The sequence below is a fragment of the Rhagoletis pomonella genome, unplaced genomic scaffold (assembly GCF_013731165.1).
Source record: "Rhagoletis pomonella isolate Grant_MI unplaced genomic scaffold, Rhpom_1.0 Rhpom_scaffold_00014, whole genome shotgun sequence".
In the NCBI taxonomy this organism is placed as follows: domain Eukaryota; kingdom Metazoa; phylum Arthropoda; class Insecta; order Diptera; family Tephritidae; genus Rhagoletis; species Rhagoletis pomonella.
The window spans coordinates 8,864,423-8,879,113 of NW_023458568.1; the positions used below are offsets into that span (position 1 = coordinate 8,864,423).

At 32.7% G+C, this 14,691-nt stretch overlaps 1 protein-coding gene across 1 annotated transcript in view; it reads right to left on the reverse strand.

Annotated features, from left to right (window-relative positions):
- Positions 1 to 14,691, reverse strand: part of LOC118749131 (mediator of RNA polymerase II transcription subunit 12) — a 192,179-nt gene that overhangs the window by 74,266 nt on the left and 103,222 nt on the right. The window lies entirely within an intron of this gene.

Here is a 14,691-nt window from a genome sequence, read left to right on the forward strand (position 1 = left end):
ATAAATCTTTGAGGGAAAAATAACAAACGAGTAATAGACCAAGAGCTCATGACCAAAAAACCCATCATACTTCAGATCGATTGAAGTTTTTTGTGAGCTTAGCTTGTTAATATATGTATAAATCAAGATCCGCAGGTCTGGCTGCTGAACAGCGGTCTTGGCAATAAAGTTAGAACAACGAAAAGTTTATGACCCTAAAATCCTCTCAAAGTATTTAAGCTTTCAAACTAGGAAACTAACTGCAAAGTGTTATCTATCACTTATACTTTCAACATGGGCTGGCAGTAGAAATTTCATCTAATATAATAATATAATACAATGGCGCTTACACATATGTTTGGTTTGCCATTGCCTGCCGAGCGGCGACCGCTGTTAAGAAAAAACCTTTTTTCAAAATTTTTTTTTGCGATGTTGCTTTGACCAGGGCTTGAACCCAGGCGTCGCGGAGTGGAAGCGCGCACTGCTTTCATCTATTTATAATATTACTAATGTGCTGTCAAAGGGATAGCCCATCTGAAATACGTTGACTAATAGTTGCAACAATGGATTTTCACTATGGGCTGGCAGTACTTTAAGACCATAAGAATTGGCAGGCAACCTTGAATTTCTGGCTGACATATAAAAAAAATTCCTCGAAAACTTTATTTCAAAATTTTATGGTAGTTCATTGATTAATTCCTCAAAACTTTATTTCAAAATTTTATTGTAGTTGATTGATTAATCGTTATTAATGCATGTGTGTAAACTAGATGGTTCCATTTGAAAAGACAGTCTTAACTAATAGCCAAATATAAATTAAGTTTAGTAAGTAGCGTGGAGTACTAAAATTACATCTTTTACCTGTTTCCAAAAACTTTTCAAGAATGCTCTATCTCAGGATTCGGTTCAAAAACGCCCTATCTGAGCACATTTTCAATACATTTTCATTTGAGATAGAGCGTTTTTGAACCGAATTCAGAAATAGCGCCTTCTAAAACCAAGTTCTGGGATAGGGTGTTTTTCAATAAAATTCTGAAATAGGGCGTTTTTCAATCAAATTCTGAAGTAAAGTGTTCTTGAAAAGTTTTCTGATATAAGGCGTTTTCGAACTGGCTGCCTAGATAGGTCAATCTTCCATTCAGGTGCCAAAATACGACTACTATTTTCTTACTACGAAGATATGTGGGGCAGGCGTATAAAAAATTAATAAATATAATAAAAAAAAAAAGAATGTGCAAATTTACCAATTTTGAGTTATTGGGCTGACTTGATTAATCTTTGGATGTCCTATGTTATACCAAAAGCCAGAATACCATGCGTACATGGAAAGCACATATTTCACAATGCCAATTACCTGGATGCAGAGTTAAGTCTCGTAAAATCACTTCAAACTTGATTTCCCAAAATTTTAATTTGTATACATTCATGTTTCTGGCATGCGGGGAACGATATGTACTTGCCGATTTGTTTTACAAAAATTATTTAAAAAGCAGACGTCTCGGTTGCTCAGCAAATCGGTTAATCGTTTCTGCAATTATTTCACATTGATTCTCTAAAACAGATTTTCGATGTATGCTTAAGATGTAAGAACTTAAAGGTAAATTTTATAAGAAATTAAACTGACAATTTATTGAAACTAGCAGTAACCCCCGAAATTCCAGTGAATGCGGTAAAAAAATACTTACTAAAATTAAAAAATTAAAGTTAAGCATATAATAAAACATGATATTCGTAAATATACTTCAGTATTTAGTTGCAGATTTATTTAAAGAACTTCATGAAAGACAATTAATATTGTACTGCTAGAGGCTTGGCGCCGTTTATGGTGAAAGGCATTTAGTATCACACTTTTAAACTAAAGCTTTCTTAACCCTTTGAGTATAAAATTTCAACCACTGATTCTAAAAATTTTTAAATATATATACCGGCAAATTTTGTAGCGTTCAGTTCAAAAATCACATCAACAAACATGTAAATATGTCCTTTATAATGGTCAGTGATATCCTAGGTGTTTAAGAAAGAAAGTGATGTCAACTATTTTTATTTTTTGCTTTAATGAAATATATTTCAAAACTATGAATACCACTGTGCCACAAAAACAAAAAAGTTTCAGAACACACGAAAGAATCGATATACTGACGAAACTATGGGCCAAATATATTAAAACTGCGTTTTTAGCTTTCCACTCTGACGTCAGGATTTTTTTCGAAAGACTTTGAAATTTTACAGATATGATTAATTAAAAATATATTTAAAAAAATCAGTGCAATGAAGAATAACAATATGGGCACCAAATGTAAGAGAAAATTCTGTTGAATTTAAAAACAATAAATTTTTTTGGTTTACAAGGACGAATAGGTATTGAAAATGCCCTTTTAATAAATTTTATCTTTTCAAGTTAATAAAGTTTGCAGGACGAAATTCGATGATGTGGTCGTTGCACATATATTAGTCCTCAAACAATAATTTGTTTCAAAAATAAATATTGCAAGGTTTCAAGGATTTTTAAGAACAAAATCTTTAAACGACATTTTCTATACCCATTCGTCCTTATGCACCAAAAAATTTATTCTGTTATAATTCTACAGATTTTTTTCTTATATTTGATCCCCTTATCTTTATACTACATTGCACTGAACTTTTTAAATAATTTATTTAAATAATCATTTTTTTATTTCAAAAGTCCTTTAAAAAAAAATCCTGACCTCAGAGAGAAAAACAAGGTACGTCACTCAAATGAATGACGTGTTAATTTTTTTTTAATATCCGTAATGTTTTCGAGGTTTTGTTATTTTCCTATAAAAATACCGTTCAAGCTGTAACCACATAAATCACAGTTACAAACTGCACCCAAAATATAGGAAAATTCCACAAATTTTAATCAAAATTTAAACTTATTAATCCGATTCGTTAAACATTTTTGGGTATGCAATTTTAGTCTAATGAAGTGTAAGTTTCAAACGGCTAAAAATACCGCTAATTTCTGAGAATTTTTTTGGTGACGGATTTTTGCACTTTTTCCATACAAGCATGAATTTCTAATGAAACAAAATATCGAAGACCTATAGCAACAAAATTTGAAAAAATCAACGCCATTTTTTGTAAATTACACTTGTTATATAAAAAAAAAACCGCAAAAGTAGTCTCCAAAAAACAATTATCAAAAATCAGCGCGATTTTTTAGCTGGTTTAAACTTGCACTTGATTCGACTAAAATTGTATTGGCTAGAAAACTGCATACCGAGCCGATTAAAACTTATTAATCTTCCTACACATTCCAGCCGCAGGCAAATGCTTGGTACAATATTTATAGTTAAATTACTTACAGGCTCAATTTCAAGTCCGCCTTAATGCCTTAATGTTCCCTCCCGGGTATCAAGACACTTTTGTCCCCTATTTCTGAAAGCTTGTAAAACTAATTTTGAATTGCACGACCCACTCCGTTGCTAATGCCAGGATTTTAAATCGGGGGCGGGAATGGAGGGTAAAAACCTAACAGGAGCTAAAAGCCCTTCCACCAAAAGGCCTTTTTGAGAGTCAAGAGGTATGTCCCTCTTCATTCCTTTCGCCCTTTTTTTGTATTGGGTGACACAAATTGAAGGCCTTCTGCTTTCGCTACCCATTGTAGGGCTTTTGTAGGACGTATTTCAGAAGGCTCTTTCGAAGAGTTCTCATAAAAATGATTCTTTACTTAATAAAAATCATACTTCTTTAAGTACATACATACCTTTATTTAAGGTTCATATCAAACATGTTTTATTGCAATCTAAAATGCATACTTAGGTAAATTCATTTATGATGTTGCAGCTTTCGCACATTTATTTAAACCAAACGCAAATCGATTTAACCTAAACGCAAATCGATTTAACCCAAACGCAAATTAAATTAATCCAAACGAAAATGAATTTCACCCAAACGAAAATTAAATTTAAGCAAACACAAATTAATTTAAACCAAAAACTGTCAGTACAACTATCGATTAGTTACATGTAGTTTAGTTTGGACTATGGTCCGTATAACCATCAAAATATGCTCTTAAACACTCAAAGGGCGCTAACGTTATTTCATGTACATGTACATACATGTGCTGCTAAATTAGCTAACTGTCCTTTTTTGGCCCTTAATATAATCGGTAAATGTATGAAAAAAAGAAGATACAAGTTGTGTCAAAATATGTTGCCGAAATTTGTTGCCAAAATATGACATAGCGAGAACCAGCGTTTAGCGTAGCTGATTTGTGTTGGTTCACAATAAAAAGTGAACAAAAACTACTGCCATTCACAATACTACATCTATAGGGCGATGAAAACGATAATACGAAAACTGATTTCACACGATACGCTTGCAAGCGTTTATCGTCTATCGTATGGAAATTCATAATAAGGTGGTTAAGTTCATTCTCTTCACGATAAACTCACTCACCCATGAATTTGCATGAGGCATATTAGAAAGAGTGAATTCTTATTGATGCCCAGTACGGCGTAGCTCAACCAATTACCTCAGAAAAATTAGTTTATTTATACTTATGCAGTAACTAACTTCAAATTGATGTATAATCACCTAGGAGTCTCATTGAGATAAACCAAATGCTTACACTTTTGATACATATCTTTGCAAATAGTTCAATATTAGTTGTAAAATCATCAACTGTGGGCAATTAACTATTTCAGCATGAAAAGTCATCTGTAAAAGAAACATATGACTTTGCTTTGCTTTAAGCCAAATGCATTTTAAAGCATGTCGTTGAAATCAAATGCAGAGTCGGACAATCGACTTTCTGCTTGCACACAATTCAAACTGAATAGGGCTATTCGCGATTCGGTGCATAAGAGCTGACAAATTTATGCAATTGCAGAAATATGCCATGGATTGTGAGCGACCTTTATTAAACTGTCATGGTAAAGCTTTTGCAAAACAATTTTTGTGCATCAGCTTTGATTTTGTTTATGAATGCAATGCATAGCATTTTTATGCTATGGATTTTCGGTATTGCAAATTTGCCAAGCCATGACAAATGCAAATGCGTGTATTTTGTTTGTGTATTGCAAATAATTTGCAATACAAACTTGCAATGCAATGATGCTAGGCCATTTGCACAGGATCGCGAATAGCCCTAATATTTGAAAGCACATTTGCAAATCTGGCTGTAGCTGAGCGTGTAAAGATGTTTGCTACAATTGGTCGCGGCCAAGAATGCCCATGTTCAAAACTCATTAGGCGGAACATTTAATTTTAAATTTTTAATTTCGATTTTTCTTAGTTATGAAAAAGTATCTGTGAAGTGCAGCACGAAAGCGTAATCAAGCGACTGACTTTAACTCTTTAAGCCGTGCGTTTTAAAGTAGTGAAATCAAATGCAGAGTCGGATAATTGACTGATGCCTAAAAACATCGCCCTGTTAAAGTCAACAGCTCGTTCCAAGGAAGAAAGTCATATTTTAAACTAGTTGTGGCGGGTAAAAAACTAGTTGAACATCAATATTTAAACTAGTTTCTTTCCGTACTGGGTGGCATCATGATAAAAATATAGTAAGGTAGAACCGCTGAGAGCAACTTTTAGCATTTGTGAAGTTTGCAAACAATATACTCCCTGCAAACCAAAGTTCCCGAAATCTTAAGGAAATCGTTAGGAGTATCTCATTTCTGTAAGGATTTTTTTACGAATTTTCAAAGAAAATTATATGAAGTGGTTGACACGAACTCGTAAAGAAATTTCTGTACGAAAAATAAAGAAAATTCTGGAAAAATTCTGAAATATATTCTTCACATAGCACCATTATTTTCGTTGCTTCACAGATTTTCTTCCGAAATTTCGTAAAAGAATGGAAGTGTGCGTAGTTTATTTCATTTTAGAAAATTCGCCAAAAAATCGAATTAAATCTAAACGAATTCTTTAAAATTTCTTTACAATGCAGAATACTCTGAAAAAATGGTTTGCAGGGATTTTTAAATTTAAAACTCACAAACACATTCTCACTTTCAATCTCCGACAATAAAAATGTTTAATAACACAGGCCTGCGAAATTTAAATCCCCCTTCAATATTTATGTTATTTTTTTGAATATGTAAGTATGTCGGTAAGTCGAATTCACCATTCTTTCAACTTTGAGCTAGATTAACTGTTGACCGAGATGACTTGTCGAAAAATGACTTTAGACCTTTCTCTACACAAATACTCCAAGCCCTTTACAGTACAACGTTTCGTTCGTTAAATATAAAAATCATTGTTTTTAATTATTTTATTATTTTCAATTATTAGATTATTTCTAATATATGATTATTTTTCCAAATAGGTGAAGCTGTGTTTGGCAGGCAAATTTTTTTAAGTTTACATTAAGGCTGCGTTTCCCCAGATTCATTTAAGTGAAAATTGGTTTAATTTTTGAATTTTTGGTTTCACCAATCAATTTTAATTTGTTTTTAATATTGATTTAAGTGACCTATGCTATTCACTTAAATAAAAATATATATATAAATGAGTGGGAGAAACGCAGCCTAAATAACTGAAATAAATGATTCTACTGTAGTTCACAAGTAAGAAATGATTTCTTATAGGCATTGTCAACTGCCTTTGTTATTCATTTATACTAGGGCTGTGCGATTATTCGATTACTCGACCAAGGTGGTTAATCAGTTTTCCGGTTAATCAATTACTCGATTAATCAAGATTTTGATTACTCAAAACGATGATTAATCGAGTTACTTGATATATGATTACTCAAAAAAATTAATTTTGCTGGTTGAATGAGTTTGCTTTGGAAAATGCTTATTTTCTTTTTTACATTCTGTACATGAAAAAATTATTTATTGAAAACAGAAACGTTGTTTTCAAAGTATCAAGGAACTACAACTGCTTTATATGTAAACAGTACTTTGAAATGTTGATTACGCATTTTACTCATAATGTTGATTAATCATAAAGCAAATTACTCATATATTTTTCTTTTTGGTTAATCAAAATCTTGGTTACTCGAGTGTTTGAACTTTTGAGTAATCGTAATTTCCAATTGATCGAATAATTGAGTTACTTACTTTATGATTAATTAAAATTTTGAGTAATCAATTAATCGCACAGCCCTAATTTATATTGTTAGAAAGAATTTTGTAGAGGAAACACCTTCAACCAAAAATTACCAGAAATCAAAGTAATTCTCAGATTTTTGAAATTTGCGCTTTACATTTGAGTTTTTTCTAATGTAAATTTTATAAGAAATGTTAAAATATACCTATTAAAAATTTATAATAGTTACCTCATTAATTTTTCTCTTTTTAACCGACTTAAAAAAAGACGAGGTTATCAATTCACCGGAATATTTTTTTTATGTATGTTACCGCATAACTTCGGACCACATTAACCGATTTCGATAATTCTTTTTATGGTGCCTCAGGGGAGGTCCCATACTAATTTGGTTTAGATCCGATCATTGGACAAAGAAGAAATTAACGGTACTTCTAATCTATTATATGAGATTTGAAGTCGGTAGGGTTTTTTGCTTAAAAATAACTTGTTATTGTAAAAATTGTACAAAGAATTTATATTCCATAAAGTTTATTATGAACTTATTTAAGAGTCATTGCATGCAAATTTTAAAATGCGACCTCGTCTTTATTTTTTTTCATTTCTTTTGTTTTTTCATTATTTTTAACCGACTTCAAAAAAGGAGGAGGTTATCTATTCGTCGGAATATTTTTTTTATGTACATATGTTACTGCATAACCGATTTCGATAATTCTTTTTTAAAGGAAAGGTGGTACCTCAGAGGTGGTCCCATCCTAATTTGGCTTAGATCCGATTATTGGATTATGAAGAAATTAACGGTAATCTTAAAGTTTTACATGCAAATTGAAGTCGGTTTTGTTTTTTGCTAAAAAATTACTTGTTTATTTAAACAATAGTCTTCGAGAGTCTCCTGCAAATCGATAAATTGTTTTAGTAATGATTTCTTTTTTGTTTTTTGCTACAAAACCTCTGTGAACGCTAAGCATACCTAAACCTGAATTCAAGTACAAACTAAGAGAAAATATTAAAAGATATTAATTATTTTACCTTTTTTTAAGTAAATTACTGTTTATCAGACTAACAAAAGTAAGCTGAGAAGGACGTTCACAGTGGATAAAATTATCGAGGACCAACCAGCAGTTTACCAAAACTACCGAAATGGATGTGCATTAATTTTTTTGAATTGGAAATTGACTATGAATTCATTGAAAGAAACTTACATTGAAACTTTGAAATTTAGCCCGTATCTGCGTACATCTACGCTTAAAGTATTCTTGCATTTTTTACATAGGGGCTGTCCATATATTACGTAAGACCTTGGTGGGGGAGGGCGGGTCTAGAATTTTCTTACTTTTTCTTATTATTACGTAATATTATTCTTCTTGTGTTCTTATTCAAAATTGTTCTTTATAAAATACGAAAATTAGCCCAATTAAAGTACTAAATTGCATTGAAATGAGAAATATACATTAAATACAGAGGATATTACAATTTTCTACAACTTTCGCTTTAAATTTTCTATTTTTCTAAAAAAACAAACAGGCGAAAACTCCCTTATACCATGTTCTGACCGACATCGAAGACATGTTTTCGTTGCTAAAACTAGTTTTCGATCTAAAATTTGTGTTTTCGTCCATGTAAATCTGTCAAACTAAAACCAGTTTTCGCTGAAAACCACTTGAAAATTCACGGTCCACTCATTCCAATCGGTGTCTGCACTAGTTTTTTTTGATTATTTATCGAAGTGGAAGTCATATTTTATCATCTTAAATACGCCATTTCGGATTTATATTGGCGGGTCAAAATAAAATAAGCATGGAAGTAAAAGGTTGTTAATGAAAAGAAATTGAAGGAAAAGTATTTTGGTTTTGTATTTGTGTAGCAAAACTGTAAACAAAGGATGTAAGAAATGTCAACGAAAACACCAACAGTCGGTGTGAACAGCCTTCAGCCCAGAATCCCAAAACTCGTTTTCAAGGTGTTTTCGTTGTCGGTCAGAACATGGTATTACGTAATATATGGACAGCCCTTAAGCATTCACAAAAAGCTTCACTTGATCTTTTCTGAGCCTCAGCTTCGAAGAGCAAATAGGATAATTTCACGACGCGGGCGAGAGCTCGTGTGTGTCATCACAGAAAATTAAACAGAGGATATTGTTGAGTGGGTGAATCAAGAATAAATTTCAGTGGACTGTGAAAATGAAATACCTTTGAGTGAAAAAGAAGTACGAGATATCCCTGTGGCTACTCCTCTTTCAGATTGGCTGGCTGAACCGTGGACCAAAGATACCGACAACAAAGAATGACTCGTATAACTATGTAATGAAGTTTTTAAGACTGACTAGGCATAAATCCTATATTTGTTTCATGGATATATATAGTATTTTCTAATGTTTAATTGAAAAAATATGTCTAGCGGATATTTAATCTTACGTAAGATCTGCGGCGGGGGAGCGGGACCAATTAAATATTACAATTTATTACGTGATGGGAGGGGGAGGTTCAAAACAGGTGAAAACTCCCTTACGTAATATATGGACAGCAACCATATGGAAATGCCAATTAGAAATTAGATTGTTTCTGTACATAGCAGATGCACGTACATAAAAAATACATAGAAATTTTTATATTTTCATCTGACATACAGATAGAATCATTTGTATTTGTTTTATTTCGTTTTCATTGAATATGATTTTGAACAGTTAATCAAAAACTCTGAACTTGACAGACAGATGCAATTACATACATATGTATCAGAACAGTCACAGGAATTGATCTTTAGATCTTCAGTTTGGGCTGGATTTGTTTTAATTTTCCGACAAAGCAAAAACGCACCAGAATCTCCTAACAGTAAAATTAATAACGAGCACGAAACATTGATTTTTAATAATTTGAATTGGAATACCTACAACAAATTTTTATACATACAAAGTACATTAAATCCTTCAATAAAAATTTAGTGTTTTTCGGAAAAAAAACTCGATTTTTTTTGGGTTTTAGTGCTTTTTCAAATTCATATTTTGGCAACGATGGACGAGGCTGTTTGCAAACGAGTACTTGTTAAGTACGAGCGCACGCGCTTTGCAGCCAGCGAGCGAGTAAGCGAACGGGGGCAGCGCAAGAGTAGAGCGGCAAGCAAACGAGGACCTCATTACGACATTGATCGGCAGGCATGGGCAGAGATGTAGCAGGCACGGATGCCAATGTTGGTTGTTTCCAACCATACTTGGTTTTTTTTGTAATATTTTCGAATTTGGTTGTTTGGTAGTTTTTTTTCTGGTTTGGTTGTTTTTTTTTTTAATTACAAATTAGTATATTTTTTCTTTACTTAAAGTATTACTGCATATTTAATGTCAAAAATTAATAAACGAATATCAAATATATTAGGATAAAATGTTAATCTGGCCGCATTGGATGCTATTACCGTAGTATGGTAACCATATATACATTTCCAAGCATTTTCGCAGTTTCTCTTTTACATGCGCATTCGTGTTTTATGTTTGACAACTTCAACTGAGAGAATTAGGATTGTGGCAACAGAAGCAAATACGCGCCGAAGCTTTGCGCCATTATCAGGTAAGAAGTGAATATGTAACAATATTTGATTTTTGTGAAATTCCAGCTTCACAGTGGTTTTTGCCGTTTACCAGTTAGCAGTACCGAAGTTGATGTGGCTTTTGCACCATGGATAAGTAATAATTTTTGTATAACTAGTTCTATAATATATGATTTGAGTGATATTCCACTCACACGCAAAATGACAAACGAAAGTTTCGAAAAGAGTGGATTACTAACCTTTCCTGGCTTTAAGAACGAGACGGCAAAGCATTTTGTATAGCATGCGAAAAGACTAATGAATAACGCGTCACACTTGAAACTGCACCAAGAAAAAGCTGTCCACAAGAAAAACGTTGATGTAAAAAGTAAGCAGGTTAAAATTGATAATTTTGCTTCCTCAAGCCAAGGCATTGATTGTCTAAGGAAATAAATTCGCGGTGCGGAATATACGTTAGTAATGTTTTGTATAAACCGTTTCTTCTCATGAATTTTTTTCCAACATTGTTATACACTTGCTGTCCGAATTCCAAAATTGCTAAAGAATTGAAATGTGCGCAAACCAAGTCAACGCATATTACAGGCAAGCAAATTTTCTTGCACTAATCGAGTTGTTTCAAAATGATGCTCAGTCAATTTATGAATCTATAAAAACTTTTTTTCTGCAAATCGTATCCCTATGAAAAATTTAATTGGGCTGGCCACTGATGGAGCTAGTACTATGGCAGGAGATTTTAACGGGTTGAAGACAAAGTTTAAAAATTCAAACATATTCTGTCAGAAATGTACATGTCACAGTTTACATTTATGCTCCAGTTATGCTTGCAAAACTTTGCCTGCAGAAATAGAAACCTTTTGTCGCAATGTTTATAAATATTTTTCATACAGCCCAAAATGAATTCACGAACTCAAAGAATTCCAGGAATATTGTGGTGTAAAGCCACATAAACTTTTAGGTATTGCATCAACCAGGTTGCTTTCTTTAGAAAGCGTCATAGGGCGAATTGTTGAGCAGTGGGCCCCTTTACGGCTTTATTTTACAAATTGTGTTCTCGAGGTAAATGGAATAAAACCATACGAATTAGCTAACATAATGATGAATTCCGAAATTAAAGTATATTTGCTTTTCTTATCATATATCCTGAAAATAATAAATGAGTTAAATAAGGAGTTTCAATCCGAAACAATCCGATTGCCATATTTACATTCCCGATTGGAAACACATTTCAAATTATTTTTGTTCGCATTATATTAAAGATAACGTTTTAAAAAATCTTAGTACCCTACAAAACTTTGACGTAGCTGATGAACACAATTTTATACCCACTAAAGACGTTTTCATAGGAAGTAAAGCGGAAGCATTCCTGGCATCAGACTTATTTTATGACTCACAAAGAATCGCTTTTAAAACGAACATACGTAATTTTATTTTAGAACTTTTGAGGTAGATGCAAAAACGGTTCGATTTTGGAAGAGACGACCTGGAGTGCATTTCAATAATTATACCAAACCAAGCGTTATCAGAAAAACCAATATTTCCAGTTATTAACAATTTTTCATATTTAGTTCCATGTGGTGTAGACATACCTCCGACACAATGGAAATTGTTACGCTTCCAAAGCAAAAGTCTTAATTCCAAGCGTCCCATAACAGAGTTTTGGGAAATGGTAAAGAGTTTAAAAAATGGATTAGGAGAAAGTTGCTTTAAAGAGCTAAGTGATTTTGTTTTCCATTTAATGTGTCTTCCGCACAGCTCAGCGGCAGCTGAAAGGAAATTTTTCGATCTGTGCTTATAAAAACCAAATTAAGAAATCGATTAGAATTTGCAACGTTGAATGATATAATGCTTTGCAAGGAGATAATTAGACACAGGGGATAATTAGGCACAGGCGGCTCTAACTATGTTTGGTCATCTAAAGACTCATTTTAATGTTGTACTTTATTTAATTTGTTTCCATGTTTTTTTTATCGAAACGACGCACAGTGCTGTGTCTCCATATAAAAAGTGGGCAAAAATAGAATAATGGACGGATTTGAGTAAAAATTCGTTTCTTGGTGGATTAGAGTACGGAGATTTCAAAAATCAATTTTTTTTTACCTAGCTCTTACATTTTTCATGTAAACTGAGATTGAAACTGCAAAATTTGATATTCAGAAGTAGTTCCAATATTAGATAATTTTTTGTCTCCTCAGAGGGACTAGCGCAATGATGAACATAAACTCATCCGTTAATTTGTCGTCACCAAAATTTTGCTTATAGCGGCTATGCCCCGAACTTCCATCCATGCCCCACTTACAAACCAAAGAAGCTTTGGTTATGTCACCATTATCTGGGCTTAGTTCTAAAATACTTTGCGTTGTTTTCAGCAATAATGATTTCAGATCAACTTCGGCTGAATATTCAGTCGATTTAATCGTTGGCAGCAAAGTTTGTTTTTTGTTTGCAATGCGTTTAAGCTCGGTATACAATCTTTATGCAACCGGTTTATTTTTGCACGTAACCTATTATATTTACCTATTATATTACGATAAGTTCAGATCTATGTATAGTGCGAGTGAATCAGATATGGGCAAACCTTCGGTACCACTTTCAAAACATTCAACTTTGCTTTTTTTTTTTTAATTTTTTTCAGAGCATACTCGAGCTCTTCGATGGAATAGTTTTTCAACAAATGCTCTACCCTTCGATTTTTTGTTCTCCGTGAAGCTTCGCAAAATTCTTCTTTAGAAGGTCTTCCCCGTTCAGCACATTTATCCTTATTTCCATTGGAATCCGGAAGGGAAAGGAATGTCCAATTTAGCCATTTAGAATATGTTTTTTCAAAAGCGCTTCTTTTGCGGCCACTATAATTCCACTTATTTTTCATCTCACTATTAAAAAGTTGTATTTTTTGATTCAAAAGTGCTTTGTCGCATTTAGCGTGTATTAATTTGTCTTCAAAAAATGCAGATAATGCAGACACTCTATCTGATGGACGAGTAGAAATCCAGATATCAGCTAAAATTGAGTTTTTTATAATTGAATTCATATTAATATTAGTTTTTTCACTATTTTACGCTTCACTACACAGCACAGAACACTACCGCGTGTGTCTACAGTAATAAACTTTACTATTTTTAAAGAATGTTTTAGCATTTAAGTAATGGAAAATACTGTGGTAACTGGTAATCAGTGAAATTTTTTTTTTGCAAAAGTTTATTTTATAACCTTAAAAAAAACGATTTTCTTCGAAAAGCGCAATGATATGAATATTTCAAAGAAAAATGCCCCTTCTTTCAAATAAAAGAATTAAAAAAAAACATACTTTTACATATTTTTTTTTTATCCCTTTGTAAACTTAGGAATTTTTTAAATTTTCTGCAACAAAATTTAGGGTGTAGCAAATAGGCCATTCCAGCCAGGAAACTCAATATTTTTTAAAAAGCTCTATAGAGTGGTTTCCTTACAGATTTTCTAATTAGAAAAATTGTGTCTTAAGATAAAGTATGATAAATTGTATTTTTAGCAATTTTTTTTTTAAAGACTCCAGCTAAAGGCATTTTCATAAAAGAAAAAATATATAAAAAACACACAACTTTAAGAGGTTTTTGTGAGAACCTTATGAGATAAAAACAAAAACTAAGTCCAGATCCTTAATCTAGGATAAATTTCCTTTCCAACGATACCAAACACGTTGACATACGTGACAACAATTTTTTTGATTTTTGCCCGCTCATACAGCATTGTGTGCCTGAGGGTTATAATCCCTAAGTGCGGCCGAAGACCGCCTACGCAGAAAGGTGTTCTCTGCAAAAGGTGTTCAGCCCCCTTTCTTTGGCAACACAGAAGAGAATTCTATGTAGTGAGGGTTATATTCCCTAAGTGCGGCCGAAAACCGCCTACCCAAAAAGAAGTTCTGCGCTAAAATACTATCATATTACTATTACTACAACATTTCTATCTGTCGCTTTTTTCTTAATTTCACAATACGTTTAGTTAATTCCCTTAATTTCCTTCATTTTTTTTTAGTTAATTTTTTTTTCAAATCGCCTGATAACCAACTTGGGATAATTTCTTTTATTTAAAAATCCCACGGTTTTCGTTAGTTGGGTTATATTCCACTTCAACCTGCTCAGATTGCCTCGGAAAATGCCGTTTTTACCCCATTTTCAAACGGTT